The sequence below is a fragment of the Psammomys obesus genome, unplaced genomic scaffold (genome assembly GCF_907164565.1).
Source record: "Psammomys obesus unplaced genomic scaffold, mPsaObe1.curated_primary_1811, whole genome shotgun sequence".
NCBI classification, from domain to species: Eukaryota; Metazoa; Chordata; class Mammalia; order Rodentia; family Muridae; genus Psammomys; species Psammomys obesus.
In genome coordinates this window covers 9,595,550-9,616,267 of record NW_026595981.1, presented here as the reverse complement: position 1 = coordinate 9,616,267, position 20,718 = coordinate 9,595,550, and the positions used below count along the sequence as shown (strand labels likewise).

Below are 20,718 nucleotides of genomic sequence, written 5' to 3'. Positions count from 1 at the left end.
CCTTTTTCACTGCTTGGAGGATCCTCCATTATGGCCGCCATAAGTTTTGTCCCCCAGATAGTGCTCAAGAGCTCAAGTTGCTGCCTTACCAACATTTGTCATGACTGTCTTTGGTAAAAGCCATTTTATCAGGTGAAACTTCAATGTGGTTTTAATTTGCACTTCTCCAATGATCAGTGATATCCAGCATTCTCTAGTGAACCTCTTAGCCATTTGTATGTCTTCTTTGAGAAGTCCTTATTCTCAGTATGGATATTTGTTCTAAATACAGATGGATGTAGAAATGTGTATGTGTGCACAGAATTCTGTTCAGCTTTAGGCCAAGAAAGGATTCTGTCCTTGGTGACAGCATGGGTAGGCCCAGAGGACACTGCTAAGTGATATAAGCCAGGAACAGAAAGACAAAGATCTTACTTGTAAGCAAAGTCTAAAGTAGTCAACTCCCACATGTAGGCTGGTGGCTACAGCAGCTGGGAGGAGGATGGGCAGTTGCTCGTGTTCTATAGAGAGTTGTGTAGGCTGGAGGAGTGGGCTTTGAGGACCAGAGCAATGTGGGCAATAAATTCCAGATGTCTCACCATACACAAAAAAAGGTCAGTGTGGCTCTGGATTTGTTAAAGGCTCAGTTCAGGGGCCTGGAGTGATGGCTCAGAGGTTAAGAGCACTGGCTGCTCTACCAAAGGTCAGTTCGCAGCCATCACATGGAGGCTCATAGCTTTCTGTGAGATCTGGTGCCCTCTTCTGGTCTGCAGGTATACATACAGACAGAACATTGTATACATAATAAATAATCTTTTTTTTTTAATTCTTTTTATTTATTATTTATATAGTATTCTGCCCGCATGTGAGCCAGTAAGCCAGAAGAGGGCACCAGATCTCATTATAGATGGTTATAAGCCACCATGTGGTTGCTGGGAATTGAACTCAGGACCTCTGGAAGAGCAGCCAGTGCTCTTAACCTCTGAGCCATCTCTCTAGCCCCAATAAATCTTTCTTAAAGGCTCAGTTGAGCCACTTCATGCTATGGACATCTAGAATGTCACCCTTTAGACCGTGAATTTGTAGTTAGAATTTTCAATGAAAAATAGCAGTTGGGAGCAGAGGGTGCATCTCCTGGATAGAACACTTGCTCACAGGGTCCCGAAGCCCACAGCTGGGCCCTGAGGCTTCCTATTTGACTGTTTATGACTAGGGAGCCAACCCTGACTTCTCTCTCATTGCCTCTTCATCCCAGCGGAGACAGGTGGTCTTTGACTTCCAGGCTAGCCAGGGCTCTTTAGAAAAGATCCCTCAGGCCCTCCTACTCCCCTTCCTCATCCCCGTTGAATTTAGCTAGTGTAATCCAGCCAGAGGAGGTGACTCACATGCACTCATCCAGAGGTAAGAAATAATGGCTACAGACAGCTGGGTACAGGCTTAGTTAACCAGACCTTCCCCCCGCCTCCCCTCCTAGAGGTTTTCTCTCTGTAGCCTTGGCTGTCCTGGAATTCACAGAGATCCTCCTGCCTGTGCCTCCCTGAGTTCTGGGATTACAAGGGTGTACCACCCCTGGCTATCCAGCCATAAGTCAGGTTTTGATAAAACTTGGTGACAAAGTTTCTTGGACAGGAGTCCTATGTGTGGTTCGCTTGTGATTCAGGACCACTGCATAGTAGTAGCAGGCCAGGCTTCAAGCAGAGAGTGTTGTATAAATGAGTTCAACGATGGAATTTTCAAGTTGGCAGGGGCTGCTGGAGGGCGCAGCTTTTCCTCTCTTCCTAACTGCCTGTGCATGTCGATCCCACATTACCTCTTAGACTTGACTGTCAATGAAATGCTTAAACTTAGGCCCCCAGTCACTCAGAAAATGAGTCAGCAGAAACCAGTGGGTCCCACACACAGGCCTGTCTCTAAACGGTCACTTTAAAATACCCCAAGCAGTCCCATTCCAGGGCCAGAGCCAATGCTCGAAGAACAGTGTGGGCATGAGCTCATGGGGAACATCTGGGGGCCGATGCAACCCAGAAAGACCCGGGGAGGAAGGCTTACAGATAACTCAAAATGACTGGAGCCCAGAGTTCAATTAAAATGAGTTACAGACAGGAGAGATGAAAAAGGAAGGGGAGAGAATTCTCACTAAAAGGTAGATGTGCATTTTAAAATGCAGAAGACCACCCTCCTTCCAGCCAGGAATAAATTGGAAACTATTTTAATTGACATGGATCCTGCAATTCAGCTGCTACCAGAAAGATGGATTAGTTGATAGATTTGCATTTTAATAAAACTAATACTTTACATTTGCTAGCTAACGCTGATTTCCAAATGAGAAGTTATCTGGAGTTCCTGTGCCCAGCTCTCCGCAGTGGTGACTGGAGCATCTTTCATGTGGGGTTTGCTGGTCTAATTTTGCCCTGCCTACTGCCTCATACCAGTCGTCGTCCCTCACTCTCCAGCAGGATGGTGGGCAGGAACTGGGTAGGCATGCTCTTCCCCAGCGGCCATGACCCTCAATGGGAGCGATGTTGTTTTGGAAGACCTGGACTTTTCCTCGTGCTGGGATGCAAACCCAGAGCATTGAACATGCTAAGCACGCTCATCCACCACTGAGCTGCTACCACATGTCCAATACTTGACTTTTTTTTTTTTTTTTTTTTTTTTTTTTCATTTGAAGCTGGCTGATGGTGGTACACACCTTTAATCCCAGCACTTGGGAGGCAGAGGCCAGCCTGGTCTACAGAGTGAGTTCCAGGACAGCCAAAGCTACACAGAGAAACCCTGTCTTTAAACAAAACAAGAAAATTCTTTTATTTGTACTTTTTGTTTTTATTGAGACAAGGAGCCACCTGCCTCTGCCTCCCAGACTGCTTCATTTGCACTTTTAAAAACCAAATACTTGGGGCTGAGGTGCAGCTCATTGGTGGGAGGCGTGCGGCCATATATACCACCTCCCCGATCAATACCACAAAGCACACACCCAGTGAGGACCAGTGGGCACAGGTTCTGCATGCCCTGGAAAAGCTGTCGTCCATGTCCATACACACGCCACGCTGGACCCACTCACTACTGACTCCTTTTGGAGCAGCGTCAAGTATTTAGCCAGCTCCTTCTTGGACACGTTTCTGGATGGTATATCCTTGAGCAGCTACACTGCAGCAAGGGAGCTGTGAGCTTGCAACCTGTTCTCGGGATCTTTGTGGTAGTCCTCCTTCGGGAATCAGTGGCTGCCTGTAAGGTACTTTGCCATGGCAAGATGGTGGGTAATAAGGAAGATATACTGTCCTCTACCTCTCCCAGCCTCTGCACTTCCAGATTCCTGTAATTGCTTCAAACTCCCTCTGGTCTCCACCCCACCTGAGCTGCTCCAATGCCTTCACCTGGCGATCAAACTGAGGTGATCAGGCTAGTGGACTGTTGTCCTTACCCACTGAGCCAACCCTGGGGAGGCTGAACACGGGCCATGAGTTTCAGGCAGTCCTGGGCTACCTCAAGAGACTCTGTCTCAAAAATGAATAAATAGGGTCTGGAAAGATGGCTCAGTGGTTAAGAGCACTAGATGCTCTTCCAGAGGACCCAGGTTCGGTTCCTGGCACCCACATGAAGGATCACAACCGTCTATAACTCTAGTTCCAGAGAATCTAACGTTCTCTCCTGGCCTTTTTTGACACCAGACATGTATGTGATGCACAGATACACATGGAGACAAAAACAAAATTTAAATAACAAAAAGAATACATAGGGAACCAGAGTTTGGTTCCCAGCCCCCACACTGAGCAGCTCACAACTGCCTATAATTTCCAGGGAATATAATGTCTCCTTCTTGTCTTTGTGGGCACCTACATATGTACACATACACACCAATTAAATAAATAGATAAATAAAATCCAAAAAATAAAATGTTAAAAACAATAAATAGGCTGGGTGGTGGCACAGGCCTTTAATCCTAGCACTCTCAGGAGGCAGAGTAGATCTTTGTGAGTTCAAGGCCAGCTTAGTCTACAGCATGAGTTTCAGGACAGCCAAGGCTACACAGAGAAATCATGTCTTGAAAAAAAGAAAAACCAGAATTTGGGGCCTGGAGAGATGGCTCAGTAGATAAAAGCACTGGCTGCTCTCCCAGAGGTCCTGTATTCAATTCCCAGCACCCACATGGTGCCTATCTATCAAGGGATCTCATGCCCTCTTGTGGCATGCAGGTGTATATGCAGCAGAGTGCTCCTACATAGGATGGATGGATAGGTAGGCAGGTAGGTAGGTAGGTAAGTAGATAGATACAGAGATAGATACATAGATAAATACATAGATAGATACGATTTTTTTAAAAATCAAATAATCATCAGGGCTGTGGTATAGCTTAGTGGTAGGGTTAATGCTTAGCATGTACAAGGCCCTGAGTTTGATTCTCAGTTCCAAAGGGAAAAGGCAGTAGATCCTTTTATTCTGTGTGGAACATTTATATCCAAATGTATTTGTCAAAAGAAGACACATATGAAAAAAGTTCAGCATTAATCAAGGAAGCATAAACCATAATGAAAACTGTAATGATGCATTTCTATAATCCCAGCATTGGAGGTGGGGGGCTGAGGCAGGAGGATTCCTGGGTGGTTGTGGTCACCCTGGACTACATAGACTCTTGTCTCAAAAAATAAAGTTGGGCACTATGCTGCACACCTGCAATCCCAGTACTCGGGAGGCAGAGGCGGGCAGATCTCTGTGAAATTTGAGGCCAGCCTGGTCTACAAAGTGAGTCCAGGACAGCCAAGGCTACACAGAGAAACTCTGACTTAAGAAACAAAACAACAAAACAAAAATGTGTTGGGAGATGCTTAGTAGCTGGAGCAGCAAGCCCAGAGCCCTACAGGAACACAGGATGGGACAGGAGAATGTTCAGACACTTCTAGGCCAGCTAGCCTGGCATACACAGTAAAAAAAAAGAAAAAATAACAGGCTCTGTCTCAGCCACGGTGGACGGCGCACGGGGTTGTCCTCTGACTCCCACGCACATGCCATGTCATTTGCACCTACGTTCCCACACAGTTCCAAAGATTAAAACAATGACAGTAATAAAACCCACAAAACAAAAAGGCACAGATATTGCCTGGCTCTGGTTAGAAGGATATAAAAGGGAAAGTAAGCGCTAATGAGGATGCGGACAAAGGGAATCTTGTTTTGGGAATGGAAACTAGCTCAGCCACCATGGAGAAGAGCATGGCTGTCTCTCCACGAGTGACTTAGTCAGGTGGAGAGGCATCTGCGGTATCGCAGACATTGCAATAGTCTACGTTATTGTACTACTATTCATAACTGCCAAGACAGAGCTGGATGTGATAATATGTATCTATAATCCTAGATCTTGGGAGGCAGAGGCAGGAGAATTGCTGCAATGTTAAGGTGTGGGGGTAAGGGGTGCATGGCAAGATTCTGTCTAAAAAAAAAAGAAAAGAAAAAAGGAAGGAAGGAAATGAGGGAAGGAAGGCATGAAGGAAGCACAAACAAAAGAAAGAGAAAAGAAAGGCAAGAAAGAGCCAACCAAGCCAAAGTATACAGGGTGGGGTAATGTTCAACCATGAAAGGCCAAGTCCTCTCTTTTGTGACACTGTGTTTGCGGCTGGAGATCACCAAGTTAAATAGACGCAGAGAGCATGGTGTGACTCACTCGCAGCATAAGGGTACTGATGTCACGGGAGCTGAGAGCAGAGCAGTGGTTACATAGGCAGGAGAATTACAGAGCTGCGGGAGGAGGCGTGGCGAGAGGGCTCCGCATGCAGGAAGCAGACGATGCAGTCTGGTGGTGTGAGATCCATTTTAAAGAGCTGGGAGAGGGCTTGAGTGTTCTCGCCGCAAAGCTGTGCCGGGCGATTGTGTTTTCTAGGTGCCACAGTGTGTACATGTGTCAAACACAGTGAGATCTTTAGATTTTCATGTTGTTTTTTTTCTTCTTTTTAAGACAAGGTTTCTCTGTGTCGCCTTGGCTGTCCGGGACTTACTTTGTAGACCAGGCTGGCCTCGAACTCACAGAGATCCACCTGCTCCTGCCTTCTGAATGCTGTGATTAAAGGCATGCATCACCACTGGCCAGGCCTCATGTGTTAATTTTTAAAAAGATCAATTAATCACAATTGTTGGAAGTACCGGAGGAAGGGAACAAAGAAAAGGAGAGAAAGAGAGAGGGAGAGAGAGAGAGACCACATCAGCCACTTCATTTTAGATGGAGCAGCCACTGTATATAAAAAGACCTGAATCTCCCCTGGGCCAGACTCTGAAATGGAGGAGGCAGAGAGGAGGAAGGAGCCTGGGGCTGCAGACTCATGTGATACCCGACACTGGAGCACTGGGACACTGGGACACTGGGACACTGGGACAAGGCCACTCCACTGCCTTTTCTGCTGTTTGCTTAGTCCAAACCAGCCCAGTGCATCTGAAACCGCGCTGGCCGCTTCTCCCATGATGCTTTTGCTGTTCAGGTTGACCCCGTGCTTGCGATTTGGTGACAGGCTAGGTGCTTGAGTGACGCTCAGCTCTGTGAACAGGACCTTTTGTTTAGAAGTGTACCAGCCACATTTTCTCTTTTCTTCCTTTCTCCTTCATAACCTAAGAGGGGGGGAAAAGCCTGCCTGTCATTTGGTAAGTTCATTAACTAATTCTCTTTAGTCCAAGGGATCCATATCAGCCTGCGATTTGTGTATATTCAATTTGTCCGACAGCTCTATTGACAAAGCCCTCATTACCTGCGCCTTTGGCGCGAAGGCTGGAGTAAGCGGCCAGATGCCTTATCTAACTCCGTCTCTTTCTGAGTGTGGCTATAGATTTCCCGCTGCCCTGTGGGTCTCGGCAAGGGTCATTTTAGCAGCATTTACATTCCTGAGGAGTCCATGGCTTTATTTCCCCTGGTTCGGGGTTCTCAGAGTTCATTTGTTGAGGTCAAGGATGCTGAATTCTTAAGAAAGGAAATTTAATAATATGGAGAGGGAAGAAAGGCCTGGAGACTGTAACACAGAGCCCCTGCCCGCCAGCTTCCCCTCAGCATGGCAGAGAGGAGCTTCTGCCCCTGCTGCCTGCGCCACAGCCTGCCCGCTGCTTCTGTGCTCAGGGAGGCGGTGAGGTCATCAGGGCTTGAACTCGGGGACACAGAGCACAGTGCTGTGGCTGGACCACAGGTAGAAATGCTGTCAGTAACATGGAGGGGCTACCGATGGACTGCGGCGCTCTGGGTGGAGGATGGAGGGCCGGAGACGTGGCTCGGAGGTCAAGGGCATGAGCTTAGTGTCAAGAACCTAGGCCAGATGGCTCAGAGCTGCCTGTCACTCCAGCTCCAGGGGTCCTGAGGCCCCCACCCTCTGGATGCCAAAGGCACTCTCTCACACTGCAAAGTTCTACACACACACACACACACACACAGACACACACACACACACTTAAAAAAATAAAATGGAGGGGAAGTCCATGACTTCTGTCTGTGTGTGACGAGTCCATGCTATCTTTACCCGGGACTGGAGACGGCTCAGAGCTTAAGAACACTGACTGCTCTTCCAGAGAACCTGGGTTCTAGTCCCAGCACCCAAGTGATGACTCACAACCATCTGTACTCCTAGTCCTGGGCATCAGATGCTCCCTTCTGGCCTTTGTGGTCACCAGGCACACATGTGGCGCACAGACATACAGGCCAAACACCCATCCACAGACAGACAGTTAGACAGATAGACAGACTGTAAACAAAATAAAACCTGTTGTTAAAGGTAGCGAAGTGAATTAGACTAGGGTCAGCCAGCCCCATGTTCTAGGGTCTTTAGTGGGCAGCAGCTGCCTGAGGACGCTGCTCGACGTAGGATGATGCCCGAGCTCTGCGCCCAGCTGCTTACCTCCTTACCATGAGGTGGGCTCAGGCTGAGGCCTAGAGAGCTGTCTCTGCAACCCCAGAGCATTTGCTGGAGGTGCCCCTGCCATAGCTGCTGCTCCTCCTGGGGGCTGACTCTGAACCCTCTTCCAGATGTGAGTCACTGCCAGGGATTTGGCCTGGTGTTCTGGATGCTCCCTCCTGGGCCACCTGGTCCCCGCTCAGCAGCTGCAGGAGGGTAGGTGAATTGGCATGCAGGTGTCACCCAGAGGAGCTCAGAGCAATGAACACAGTTCTGCAGTTCCCTTCCTCAGGGAGGCCGAGGGCAGCTCCAGAAGGGTAGGTCCTCCCCACCCCTGCCCGTGGTGATGTCCAGGCTTGGGTCCCTTCTGTCTGTGGTAATGGCTGAGAAGCGTTAGAAGTGCTTCTTTTGACTCCTGGAGTGGCCTGGGGCTCGAGCTGTCTGATGGAATGTTCTAGGGTGACGTTGATTCCGGCCCTTTCATCTGGAGAGAGTCACGACCTGAGTGTGGCTCTTGAGCACTTACAGGGGGGCTACCCGAGGATGGATGCAGTGGGCAGTTCAGCCCGAGTCAATGAGGCCCCATCTTTTTGTGAGTCGACAAACCACAACGTTGAAAGTCAATAGACAGCGAAACCAGAGCTCCAGCTGCCCCAGGGCAGACGGGCCTACAATTCACACACCTGTGCCGGATCTCTGGATCTCTGATCTCTTGGGAGGCAGCCGGAGGCAGCCACTTAGAAGCCCTGTGAGATGGTGGTTGTGTGGTGTCTGCAGGGCTCTCAGATCCGAGGATCCGGGGTAAGTGAGCCAAGTGGTGGTTCGGTAGCTACTGCTGGTGGGAGGGACGGGCCTCTCCTGAGGGATTAAGCTGGGGACAGAGTCCCTGATGCCACACAATTATTTTCCAGTTTGACTCCTGTGTCCTTTCAAGTCGTAGCGTGCTGCACTTTTCTTTGAGAGCCCGATGGAAGGCTCATAGGGAGTGCTCTTGAGTGTGATAACGCTGGGCTGGGTATTGTTTGAGCCGATGAGAAGAATTGGGCAGGGGCTCCTGAACCCACTTATCGGTGCCCTAGCAGGTTCAGAAGCCCCCTGCACCCCTGCCTAGGAGCTGCAGTCTTCTCTCTGGATCCCGTGGGGCACCTGCCTTGGAAAGCTTTGCTCCCAGGAGGACCAGGCCCTGGTTTGTGGGGGGTGAGGAGATGGGGGTGGGCAGGCTGCCCCTCACGCCTCTGGAGCCCTGAGGAGACTGTTTTAAGGTCACATCTCAATCCTGAAGGAGGAGGGTGAGGGGCAGATGTAGGCCCTAGTTCCTGTTATATAATTAGATGGAACTCTTCCTGGAGGAACAAAAAGAGGCCAAGGACAGCCTAAGCCTCGAGATTGCTTCTCTGAGTGGCCTGGGCAAGTAGGCCAGGGCAGATTTCTGCTCTGGCTAGCAGGTCCTGCCTTGGCTTGGCTTCCCATGGCCTGCAGGCCTGAAGGGTCCATTCAAAGAGGAACGGGCCCTAGGTTCCTTTTGGGGTAATAAGCCCTTGGTTTTCTGTCCTGAGTGGGAGCTCGGGGGGGCGGGGGAGGCAGAAGCAGCAGCTGTGGGCCGTCACTGGCTTCAGTGTCATCCTGCTTCTGACAGCCCCTGTGGCCCGTCTGTACGGTAAAAGCATGCGCCTCTTTATTTACAAAGATGCACGCCAGGCCAGGCCTTCTCGAGTTCATTATACTTCAGTGATGGTGAAATGGTGGCGCTTTATTAATTGCAGATAGGGCTGCGCGTCGGAACGCCGGGGCTTCTGTCCTGTGAACCTCGGCGTTCATTCCCTCCTTCCGTAGTGAGGACTTTTCGTCTCCCCTTGCCTCTCCCCCACCCCCAGAAGAGAATTTCAACTTCAAGACAAACAACTTCATTTACAAGTGTGCCTCTAATTAGCTGCAGAATTAGGAAAGCTGAGTTTTCCCCCACAGATCGGCTAAACCCTCCAGGGAGGCTAGTGGAATAGAGAGAATCGCATTTCCAATTATTTTGTTGAATTGCTAATTTAGTTATTGTGCCTGGTGTAATTGTGATGGGTATTGGGTGTGCAATTCAATTTGTTTTAAATATTTGTGGGAAGGCTGATCAGTAACGGAGCTGACCTATTTTATGGCCCAAATTGAGGAAAAAAAAAAAAAAAAAACTCAACTAAAACATAACAGCCACAAAGATATAGTTTGTTTCCATTTTTATTTGGATCTCTCTCATCCCTCTTAAGACCAGCCATGCAACAAAAGGATTAAATTAAAAGATGACAGCATTTTGATCTTCTCCCTTTGAAGGCGGCACTGTCCCTGGTAGTTTCCTAGGCAGATGCTGCGTCGTCGTGGTGACTGGCCTGAGTAGTTTCCCCGGTACCGCTGTGCCTACAAGTGACCTGGGGAATCGGCTTGGGAGCAGCATCACGGGGAGGAGAACCCGCAGAACAGTGCTCAGCCATCATCGCAGGGGGCAATTCCTGCTGGCCGAGAGCCCCGGAGCCTGCATGGAAGGGAAGGAACCTGGTCTGTGATGGTGCTCAGAGCGCAGGGCGTGGTGACCCGGGTCCCAGCCCAGGGAGTCTATACCACGCGCACGCTCACGTGGTTTGAGCCTGGCTAGTCTGTTGGGGTTAGGAGTGAGACCCCATGCGGGCCTGTGTCTGCACAGGAGAGGACACACGCTGGGGTGCTACTGACCTTTCTATCGGGTGTTGAGGAATAATCCGGTCTGGGTCTGTGGGGAGGGCAGGAGTGTGGGTGGGAGGGTCACAGCTCTGGGTGCTGTGAGCTCTAGGTCAAGGCTGCTCACCGGAAGCTCCTGGGTGGGTGGGGCGCTAAGCCTAGCTGAAGCCGCAGTGGCCAGCCCTAGAGGATCTGTGAAAGGAAACGGTAAAGACGGGGGCAGTTGTCATATAATTTGATCCCAGAAGGTTTCATTCTGTAGTCCAGCTTTCTTAGAAAGGAGCCAGTGCCCGGCGTTCCTCTCCTGGTGGGGAGGAACAGGGCAGCCGAGGCCCCCCCCCCCCCGGCTTATCAAGCAACTGAGACAGAGGCTGAGGAGGGGGACAGTGAGCCAAGAAGAAAGCGCTGATCAGGCAGGGTAGCTGGGGCAGGTGCACCGAGGAGCCTGGGAGCTGACGCACAGGGCCCCGCGTCACCCCTGTCCCTCGCTGGCTCTTCAGGCTCTTCTTTGTAGCTTTGTTACTGAGGTGCAATTTACGAAGCTCAAAACCCATCTTTTTTTGGGAGGGGGTAAGAGTTTATCTTTCACTTTGTGTGCGGGGCTGCTCCCTTGTGTCCGCACCGCCTGCACGCCTGCACGCCTGCTGTCAGCAGAGGCAGAAGAGGGATCCCGTCCCTAGCAACTGCAGCCACAGAAGGCCGTCATGCCCGGTCTAGGAGTCGAACCCTGATCCTCTGGAAGAGCAACCCCAAATCCGCTCACTCTAAACACCTAGTTGAGCGGTTCTCAGTAAGTCTGTGGAGTTGTAAGGCCAGCAATGGTCCAGTTTTAAGGTGTTTTACCCCCCACCCCAGTTCATCCATTCTAATTGGCAGCGCATCTCTGGCCCCGGGCCCAGGAATAACTTACTTCCTGTGATTGCGGGCACCACTCCCGGACGTTTTATATATAAAAAAAGGCCAGACGACAAGCAGCTTTTGTCAGGCGTCTCTTTCTTAGCACAAAGCCCATCTCTCATGCAGTGTGAACTGTGGTGCGTCACGCTGTATGGCTGACACCACGGGTTGTGTGTGCGTCCACTCAGCGATGTAGAGGGGGAGGAAAGGCCGATGTGCGTCGTCACAAGGCTTTCTGGGCCATGGTTTGGTCTCTCTTGGGTAGGCAAGCCGTCCCTGGCTACGGAAGGTACGGGGAACCTCATGGCTCATGTTTTACGAAGTGACCAAGGCTTTCCACAGCTGCCGTGTTTTCCCACAGCTGGCCAGCGCTTCCTGGCTGGCTTCTGTCTGCAGCCATCCTAGCGAGGACTCGGAGCAGGGCTTTCCAAGCACGCTTCCCTGATGCCCAGCCTGGGGCCTCAGTGCAGATCTTGATTGGCTGTTCATCTAGCCATCCATCTTTTGCAAAATGCCCCGTCACACCTTTTCCTCCCTTTGAATAGACTCATTGGGTTGATTCCTTGCACATTTTGAATGTGAGTCCTTCATTATAGATGGTTGGCTTGTCTTCTTTTCTTAATAAGGTCTTTTGAAGCACAAAAAATTTAGATTTTGATAATATCTGAGCCAGGTGTGGTGGAGCACTCGTTTGACTTCAGACCTCAGGAGGCAGAGGCAGGTGGATCTCTGTGAGTTCAAGGCCACCCTGGTTCCAAGCATCCAGGGCTACACAGTGAGACTCTGTTTTAAAAACAAAAATCTGCTTTCTTTTTTCTGTTGTGCTTTTGGTGTCACATCTAAGAAGGCTTTGTCTACCCCAAAGTCACAAGCACGTGGATGCTGCCTCCAGCATTAGAGTGCTCACACTTATCATTTGTTTACTAGGTTTTTGAGGGCAGCTTTTGTCAGGCAGCCTCCTGCCTCAGCTTCCCGAGTGCTGGGCTAGCCTGTCTAGTTCTTACATGTACTGTATATCTGTCTTTGGTCCTGCTGTGGAAGTCTGAGAATGCAGTTTGTGTCCAAAATCAATTGACCATAAGTGTTAGGATTCATAGACTCTGTTGCTTTTTTTTTTTTTTTTAAATACTGTGACTGTTTTGAAATCAGCCAACATAAGCCCTATAAATATTTATCAGAATTGTTTTGGCTGTTTGGTCCCTCATATCTCCACTAACGTTTTACGAGAGATTTGTTACTTCTGTTTTGAGATAGGGTCCCATGTAGCGGAGGCTGGCCTCAAACCCACAGGGCTCCTGGTTTCCGCTGGGGACAAGCCCAGGGCTTCATGCAAGCTAAGCAAATTCGTTACCAGGCAACCTGCTGAGCTGGGCACAGGCCTGTTTGCACCCAGGTTTTGAGGCCTGTGTGGGTGACAGAGTGGAGGCCCGCACTTGAAAGTATAATCAAACCCAAATAAAACCCGCTACTCTGCTGACGCATTGACCGCCCTGACTTTGGAGAGTCGGTGGGGAAAGGGCCACCTTAACCCCAGGACTCTGATTCACACGTGCGAATCTCTCTTTGTTCGTACCTAGTTTCTCTCAGCAGTGTTTATAATTTCTTGTGCACAAATACGTGATTCCTTGTGTGACTGGAGCATCTGGTTTTGGTGCTGCAGTGGAGCTGTTTATTTCATCTTTTGGTTTCCCCTCTCTAGAGTACGGAGACACAAGTGAGGATCTTCTTTATTTGGGGATTGTTTTGTTTAAAACATGGGTCTCGCTGTGCAGCCCAGGCTAGCCTGGAAGTTGGTAGTGCAGGCTGGTCCTGAGCGGTCCTGCCTCAGGCTGCAGGTGCTGAGATTAACTGGTGTGCGCGGCCGGGCACAGCCTGGGTTTCTAAGTATTTTCCGTGGTCCCTCAGCCTGTACTTTAGCCTCCAGCACCCGATAAGTGGGCAGAGTGGGCGCCTGGCCTTGCTTCATCTCAGGGAGCATCTTCGGCCCCTCGTCTATGAGGCTGCTTGGGGTTTCCACCTAGACTCGCTTTCTCAGCATGAGGCCATTCTCTGTTGAGAATTATGGTGTGAATTGGGGCTGGATTTCCAAATGCATCTGTTGACACTATCTGACCAGTGGGCTTTTTCTGCCCTTTACTGATGTGTGTTACACTGATTATGGATGTTACAAATCTTGTGCTCCTGGGACAAACGGCAACTAGCTATGGGGTATACCTTTAAAATAAATAACATAACTGGACCGTGTGTTCATTTTTCACTAAGATTGTTGTGTTGTTTGTTTGACATTGAGTCTCATCAGGAGGCCCTGGCTGGGCCTGAGCTAGCCTCACACTCACAGAGATTTGCCTGCTTCTGTCTCCTAAGAGCTGGGATCAAAGAGTTGTGCCACCATGCCTGGACTGCTAAGGTTTTGTCCCCATGTTCACGATGGATCAGTGCTTCCTGTGACTTTGGTATCAGGACACTGGCCTGACGGAATGGACCAGGTGTGCACTCGTGTCCCTTCTGCAGTAAGGGGCCCATCCTTTTCTTTAGATTTGAGCTCTCATCTGTCTTCCTAGAAAGACTTAAAATCTGTGCTGTGTGAACACTGGTACACTTCCCTCTCTTATTTTATTTACTTCTGTATTTTACGCATATGGGTATTTTGTCTATGTCTGCACACCTGAGGAGGGTATCGGGCACCAATGGACTAGTTATAGATGGTTGGAAGCCACATGTGGGTACTGGGAATTGAACTCAGGACCTCTGGAAGAGCAGCCAGTGTTCTTAACTGATGAGCCATCTCTCCAGTCCCTCATTTCTACTATTAGAAGCTTGTCTTGTGTGCCCTTTTAAAAGAGCTGACTTCAGGCTTTGCAGGTTTTTCTCTAGTTTCACCATTTTCTTTCATTCATTCTACTTTGTTCCTGCATTCCATCTGCTTTGGGCTTTCTGTTCTTTTTCCAGGGTTGGATGTTGGTCTTCAGCAGAAGTTTAAACTGTTGCTTCAGGTCCACACCTGCTATTGTTCCCTCCTCCTTTTTTTTTTTTTTAAATTTTAAAAAACAAAAAATTCCTTCTACTTTTCCTGTGTATGGGTGTTTTGTCTGTATGTATGTCTACGCATTGTTTGTGCATTGCCCACAGAGCCACAGAGGACAGATTCCTTGGAACTGGAGTTACAGATAGTTCCAGTCTCTCCTGTGGGTGCTGGGAACTGAGCCCAGGTCCTCTGCAAGAGCAACAAGCCCTCTTACTCACTGAGCCATCTCTTCAACCCTTCCTTTTCCTTTTTCACTTTGTAACCATGGCTGGCCTCCAACTCTTCATCCTTCTCCTTGTAACTCCCATGGGCTGGGATTACAGGCATCTGCCACCATGGCTATTTCTGCACCATGTGTCTGTTTCTCTTTTCTGTTGTTCTGCCTTTTGTATTTTGGGACTGTGCTGATAGGTGTGATTATTAAAACTCCATGACATACAGATATTTATTATAAATGTCCATTTGTCTCTAGAGATATCTTTTTTTTTTCTTTTGAGACAGTGTCTCTCCACATAGCTTTGTCCTGAAACTCACTCTGTAAACCAGGCTAGCCCTAAACTCACAGAGCTCCGCCTGCTTCTGCCTCCTGAGTGCTGTGATTAAAGGCATACGCCATTATACCTGGCCTATCTAGTGATATATTTAATGAATACTTTTTTTAGTTTTTGGATTTTCAAGACAGGGTTTCTCTGAGTAGCCTTTGTTGTCCTGGTCTCTCTTTGTAGACCAGGCTGGTCTTGAACTCAGAGAGACCCACCTGCTTCTGCCTCCCGAGTGTTGGGATTATAGGCGTGCACCACCATGCCTGGCTTTTTCTAGCATAAATAGAGATATATGCAGTATTTTGAATAAAAATGCCCCCTCCCCCGGTTCACAGGGAATGGCACTATTAGGAGTGGCTTTTCTGGAGCAGGTGTGGCTTTTCACCCCTGCTGCCTGCGAAGCCAATGCAGACCTCTCAGCTCCTTCTCAGCACCATGCCTACTTCATGCCACCATGCTTCCCACCATGACGGTAATGAACTAAACCTCTGAAACTGTAAGCCAGCCCCAATTTATTGTTTTATTTTATAAGAGTTGCTGTGATCGTGGTGTCACTTCACAGCACTAGGAACCCTAACTAAGACACTAAACAGCCTTTCCTAAGTTTGCACACACAAACCAATTTCTGCATGTTTACTTCTAACTTGTCTTTGGCTCTAGCATTTCTTGATGATGGCACTATGAGCTCAAGGGCAGTTTAGGTGACATAAGCCCTGTCTAAGACAAAAGCAAGAAACCCAAGTAACCAATCAGCCACTCCAAAACAAAGGAGGAATCATTACAGTGAAATCATAAACTACCACTTTTAAAAAGTTGCTTTGCATTTTGCTCATGTTATTCTGCATTAAGGCAATGCCACCTTATCTCCAATCAACATTCTTCCATTTCCGTTTTGATAACGAGGAGTTAAGTACAAACTCTGGATGTCAATCCTCATTCCCATTGTTCCATTTGCCAGTGTCCCAGCTGGTACCCAAGTCAGCTGTAGCATCTGATTTCCAAACCAGGACCCCACTGCCCTACACACGGTGTATCTATCTGCCATCTATCTAAATATCTCTCCTGTAGCTGGTCTTTGCTGCTTTGTGGGTTCTTCTTTTTCCCACCGGTTATCCCCAGGTTTCACCCCCATCACTAGATAAGAGAGAAAGGATAGGAGAGAGAGAGAAGGAGGGAGGGAGAGAGAGAGGAGACAGAGATCATGATTTTGATTTCTTTCTTCCTTGAGCATGACTACTAACAAACTGAAACCAAACCTCCCAAATGACCAACAACCACCAACCCCACCTATCGGGGCTCTAGCACTCTAGCATTTATATAACCTCTGGAAAATTCCCAGCCTTCCAAATGTCACATTATTGCAGAAACTATCTGCAGCTGGCAAAACCACGCCTCTGCTAGAGCATGAGGCCAATCACAGCCAGCTGCTATGCAGCGGCCCCATATCCCACACCTGGGATTAAAACAAAAACACTTTCCTCACTACACAGCACAGTTAGATTTTTGTAGTGTTTATTCCTTTACGATTCAATGTGATTTTTGTGGGCAAGAGGGTAATCTGGCTGAACATTTGTTACCCATTGAGGACCAGAGTTGGTTCCCAGCGCTCAAGCCGGACAGTTCACTACTGCTTGAGATGGCAGCTCTGGGGATGAGCGGTCATCTTTGGCCTCCACGGGCACCTGCATGCATGTGGTATGCATAAGACAAACACACAAATAAAACAAGGAGAAGCTTTCGGTGGAACAATTCTCATAGCAGGAAGCCCATTTCACATCCTGGCACAGTGCAGGAAGGTCCACACTTGCTGTCACTTTAACATCAGCCATCCTGGGCTGGAGACATGGCTCAGAGGTTAAGAACACTCGCTGTTCTTTCCAAGGTCCTGGGTTCAATGCCCAGGAACTGTGTTCTTCCAAAGGTCTTGAGTTCAATGCCCAGCAACCACATGGTGGCTCATAACCATCTATAATGAGATCTGGTGTGCAGGCAGAATCAGCCATCCCAATGCACCTTACTAGTGCTTCTTAATGTAGCTTTGTCATTCTTTAATTATCATCATCACCATGCTTTCTGCCATTTGTGTGCCATTTTTGGAGAGATGTCTTAAGTATTTCATTTATTTTAAAGTAAGCGGCACTAGGTTTTGTTGCTACAGAGGTGGGCTCTTTATATATTTCAGATATCAACCCTTTATTGGGCATAAGCTATGCATGAATGACTTAGGTCATTTTATTCATGGTTCTAAGGGCACCCTGCCGGGCGGGAGTCAGTACAATTCTGGCAAAGTCTAGAGGCTTGGTTCTTCTGCAGCTTCCTTCTTCCTCTTCTGTGTGATTGTCATGTACATCATATTTCAAGCTATCATTTAAAAGAAAATTTGCCTTTACAATTATGGTGGTTGAAGGGCAGCATGTGCCGGTGTATGGCAATCAGAAGACAACTTGCGGGAGCTGGTTCTTCCCTTTCATAGGGGCTCTGGAAATCAATCTTGGGTTGTCAGACTTGGCAGTAAAAGTCTTTACCTGCTGAGCCATCTCACTGGCCCAATCTTTCACTGACTTTTTATTTTTTATTTATTTTTGAGACAAGGTCTCAGTATGTAGCCTAGGTTGCTTTGAACTTGAGATCTCCCTGGCATAACTGGTTCTATTAGCGGTTACAGAAAGAACACACATGAGTTTTGTATTATCCATGTTATTTCTCTTTCCTGGGGCTCCATTTTTGTGTAGATTTGAATAGCTACTTGGAAGCATCTTTTTGCCCGAATGACTGCCTGTCTGTATTAACTTCTGTGGCTGGCCTGCTGCCTTATCTTATTTTTCTGTGGGAGTGTCTTTATTTTACCTTCACTTATTTCAACGATAGCTTTGCAATCCTTGTGGCCTTTTCTTTAAAAAAAAAAAAAAAATTATTTAAAAATCTCTATGTATGTGTGAACCAGGTGTCTGTGTAGGCCAGAGAGGGCGTCAGGCCCCCTGGAGCTTGAATTTTAGTCAGCTGTGATCTGCCCAATGTGGGAGCTGGGAACTAAACTCAGGTTCTCTGGAGAAGGAGCAAGTGACCACTGCTGAGCCTCCTCTCCAGCCCCCAGTTTTGTCCCCCGCCCCCACCCATAGTGTCAGTTCATTGCCTCCTGGTGAGGAAGGCAGGTTTTTCGATGCTCCCTGTGCGGCAATCTTAGGGTCTCATCGTTTAGTCATTTGGCTGTGTTTGCCCTCTTGGTATTTACGGAACTTCTTGTCTATGGAAGTTAGTGTTCATCTGATTGGCAAGTCTACTTCAGATATTTTCCTGCCCCTTCCCTTCCTCTTCTCCGCCCTCTCGGCATGCTCAGGGTTGCTGCGTTAGCATTTGAGGCTGTTTATTCTTTTTTCGTCGTCACTGTTTTCCCCCTTCTTCATACTGGATGGTTCCACTGCTGTCTTCAGCTTACACTCTTCGTCTGTTTTTCAGGGCTTGGCCACATTGTAGCACATCAACCTTTTAGTCATTTATTTTTGTTTGGGACGGGTCCCTGTGAAGAGTTGTAGTGCAGAAATTCTCCTGCCTCTGCCTCCTAAGTGTTGGGACTGATTGCAGGCATATACCCAGTTATTAGGATTACCTGGGAAAAAAAATCTTTTTGTTTCTTTATTGAGATTCTCCCATTGGCTAATTTGTCACACACTTTAACTTTTAAAATGTTTTCCTTTCATTCTCTGTGTGTGTAACCATGGATTGAATGCAGCAGGGCTTTGTGTGTTAAGCATCTGCCGTCACCACCATTTTCCTGATCATATTTGTAATACATGATTTGAGGTTTCTGGGAAGTCTAGCATCTGGGCCCACACAGATTTAACTTTTTCCTTTGTGGATGAGTTTTGCTTTCACTTTATCAGTTTTGGTTGAAAAAAAAAAGGCATTAATATTAGCAATCCCAATTTTTCCTTAGTTCAGGTGGTGGTTCTTCATTATTATCGTTATTACTTTTGCTGAAGACCAGCTCTGATGTAGCTCAGGCTGCCTGCTCCTGCTGCCCAAGCACTGTATTGCTTTCTTAGCACCTTGGCTCAGTCTGTGGACTCTGTTTCCTGCCTGGCACACAATGTCCCCATCCTCTTCCATCTTACAATAATTCTGAAGCTGAGCCTAGCACCACCTGTGCCTAGCAGCCAGTGATCTGGGTAGATAGTCCCTGAGCTGGGTCCTCCTTTGTTGTCTATTTGTTTATGTGTTTAAGTGAGGTACATCTTCGGTTTGAAAGTCTGTCTTGGCGTGTTCAGTTATTCTGTGTGGATGTATGGAGAGCATAGCAAGGTCTCATTTTCCTTCCTGACAACTCTCTGGCTGGGCTGTTGGTCTGTTGCCAGGCTCACAATGGCACTGCACTCGGGCCCTGGTCTTCCCTGCACTTTTAGCAGTTAATACAATTACTGATAATGCCCCAGGGCATGGGGCATTATTTGGACATCAGTCAGAATGTTTTTAGAGCTTGATGGATTCACAGGGTCTCCTCTTTCTCTAGAACCCCAGGGAAAGCGAGCCTTACCCTTATCCCTTGAGCCCCTCGTGAAGGTGGTGCCCTTGTGCCAGGCTGCACTGCTCCTCAGTGTCACTTCTGCTTGGCATTCATGTCTACTCAATGCCTAGATGATCCCTGGACAACAAGGGATAGTTCTCCAATGGTCATCCTCTGAGAGAGGTGCTTCTGAGTGATGATGGGTCCCTAGTCTTCTACGGGACAGACAGGTAGGGCCGGTAAGATGGCCCAGTGGGTTAAAGTGCCCGCCGTACAGCTTTACTGAGCTGCGTTTGATGCCCTGGACCCTTGGTGTTCTCTAACCTCCACAGGTGCACTGTAACACCCAATGCCTTCACTCAACACAGCAGGATAAACAGTTGCCCTGAGAGCTGGCTAGTAACACCCAGCAGTGGAGTCACGACAACTAGACTTCTGGGAAAGCTGCTGTTATCCACACTGTGCAGGCGAGGCGTGGGGAGTGTTCCAAGGATAGGAATGAGAGTCTAGCTCAGGCTCACCCAAGCCTAGTTCTGAGGCAAGGTCTTGCTATGGCCGAAGGCTGGCTTGGAACGTGCTGCGATCTTCTTGTTCTGCTCCTAGAATACTGGGATTAGAGGTGTGTGCCACCATGCCCAGCGCTGTCTGCTCTCTGTGAAGTGGCTATCAAGGGCCAAGCAGTCCAGCCAGAATGCCGTGAACCTTTTGCTGTGCCCAAGTGTGAGCTCTTGGTGTGGTTGCAATCTCCCCTCATCTGCAGAATAATTAAGCTACCCGGCTCCACCGACTGCGGTCTAGCCCGTCCATTTCCAGTTCCCACCTGGTGGGGCCCGCTCCGGCTTCACACCCTCCTGAGATTAGCCTACTTTTTCACCACCTGCAGGACACCCTCCTTCGGGAGACACTGCTTACCGAAGTACTGCACTTAGGAAACTGCCGTGATACTTGTTAACGGCCTGTAGGGTTATGTCCAGGATGGGAGAAACCCCAGCAGACATAAGGACAGCTTAGATGTGAGGTACATGCATTTCTGGAGTATAGAAATGGCTGTTAGTCTACCATTATTTTCGGCGCCACAGGTCCAGAGTGACCCTGCCAACTCATGAACCACACATACACAGGGGAGGTGAGCTTGGACCCAGATTTCATGGCACCCCGGACAGTGCTCCTTTTCCTTCCCCCAGGCCCCAGACTAACCCTTTCCACACCCTGATCCACTGGCAG

The 20,718-nt window shown here is 48.6% G+C and overlaps 1 long non-coding RNA gene across 1 annotated transcript; it reads right to left on the bottom strand.

Annotated features, from left to right (window-relative positions):
* Positions 1 to 10,039: 10,039 nt before the first annotated feature.
* Positions 10,040 to 10,720, bottom strand: LOC129686533 (uncharacterized). Its single transcript, XR_008721627.1, has 2 exons — positions 10,545 to 10,720; positions 10,040 to 10,347 (listed from the first exon to the last, which is right to left on the bottom strand). It is a non-coding gene; the product is annotated as an uncharacterized LOC129686533 (long non-coding RNA).
* Positions 10,721 to 20,718: the final 9,998 nt, after the last annotated feature.